Here is a 1,416-nt window from a genome sequence, read left to right as displayed (position 1 = left end):
CCCCCGGGGTGGGGGTGGGGGCCCCGGGTGGGGGTGTTGGGGCCCCGGGGTGGGGGTGAGTGGGGGGGCCGGGGTGGGGGTGTTGGGGCCCCGGGGTGGGGGTGTTGGGGCCCCGGGGGTGGTGTGGTGTGGGGGTGGGGGCCCCGGGGTGGGGGTGAGTGGGGCCCCGGGGTGGGGGTGTTGGGGGCCCCGGGGGGGTGTGGGGGTGAGGGTGGGGGTGAGGGGGCCGGGGTGGGGGTGTTGGGGCCCCGGGGTGGGGGTGTTGGGGCCCCGGGGTGGTGGTGGGGTGTGGGGGCCCGGGGTGGGGGGGGGGTTGGGGCCCCGGGTGGGGGTGAGTGGGGGCCGGGGTGGGGGTGTTGGGGGCCCCGGGGTGGGGGTGTTGGGGCCCCGGGGTGGGGGGGGGCCCCGGGGGGGTTGGGGGCCCGGGGTGGGGGTGTTGGGGCCCCGGGGTGGGGGTGGGGCCCCGGGGTGGGGGGTGGGGGCCCCGGGGTGGGGGTGTTGGGGCCCCGGGGGGGGGTGTTGGGGGTGGGGGTGTGTGTGGGGCCCGGGTGGGGGGGTGTGGGGGCCCCGGGGTGGGGGTGTTGGGCCCCGGGGGTGGGGGTGTTGGGGCCCGGGGGTGGGGGTGAGGGAGGGGCCCGGGGTGGGGTGGGGGTGTTGGGGCCCCGGGGTGGGGGTGTTGGGGGCCCGGGGTGGGGGGGTTTGGGGCCCCGGGGTGGGGGTGTTGGGGCCCCGGGGTGGGGGTGTGTGGGGCCCCGGGGTGGGGGTGTTGGGGGCCCGGGGTGGGGGTGTGGGGTGGGGGTGTTGGGGCCCCGGGGTGGGGGGTGGTGTGGGGCCCCGGGGTGGGGGTGTTGGGGCCCCGGGGTGGGGGTGTTGGGGCCCCGGGGTGGGGGGTGAGGGGTGTGGGGTGTTGGGCCCGGGGTGGGGGTGTTGGGGCCCTGGGGTGGGGGTGTTGGGGCCCCGGGGTGGGGGTGTTGGGGCCCCCGGGGTGGGGGTGTTGGGGCCCCGGGGTGGGGGTGAGTGGGGCCCCGGGGGGGGTGGGGGTGTTGGGGCTGGGCCCGGCACTACTTCCCGCCCGCATCACCGCCTGGGTCACGGGGGCGGCTCCGTGAAGAACGAGTGCGGGGCGGGAGGGTCGAACACGGGGGCGTCGGTCCCGTGAGAGGCGCGGGGTTCACGGGGCGGGTGTCACGGGGCGGGTGCGGGGGTGTCGCGGGGTTCACGGTGCCCGGGGGAGGGAAGGGGAGGAGGGTGGGTGAATCGCCCTGTGACGCCGGGTCGGGGCCGCATCACCGCCCGCGCTGTATCGCTGCGCGTTGCCGTCCACTTCCGGCCGCGGCCGCCGCCATTTTGGGCGGTTTTGTATTTAAACTAATAATATAAAGAGCGGTCCCGGCGGCGACTGGTTGACGGTTGAGG

General features: G+C 79.4%; 1 protein-coding gene across 1 annotated transcript in view; it reads left to right on the top strand.

Annotated features, from left to right (window-relative positions):
* The first annotated feature begins 1,299 nt into the window (after positions 1-1,299).
* gabpb2b (GA binding protein transcription factor subunit beta 2b) overlaps positions 1,300-1,416 on the top strand; it is a 10,958-nt gene continuing 10,841 nt past the window's right edge. The window contains exon 1 of the mRNA XM_055631254.1: positions 1,300-1,416. This exon is cut by the window's right edge and continues 128 nt beyond it. The gene's annotated coding sequence lies outside the window, so the exon portion shown is untranslated.

The sequence above is a fragment of the Leucoraja erinacea genome, unplaced genomic scaffold (genome assembly GCF_028641065.1).
Source record: "Leucoraja erinacea ecotype New England unplaced genomic scaffold, Leri_hhj_1 Leri_69S, whole genome shotgun sequence".
Lineage (NCBI taxonomy): Eukaryota > Metazoa > Chordata > Chondrichthyes > Rajiformes > Rajidae > Leucoraja > Leucoraja erinaceus.
The sequence above is the reverse complement of the archived record's forward strand: the minus strand, read 5'-3'. Positions and strand labels throughout refer to the sequence as shown.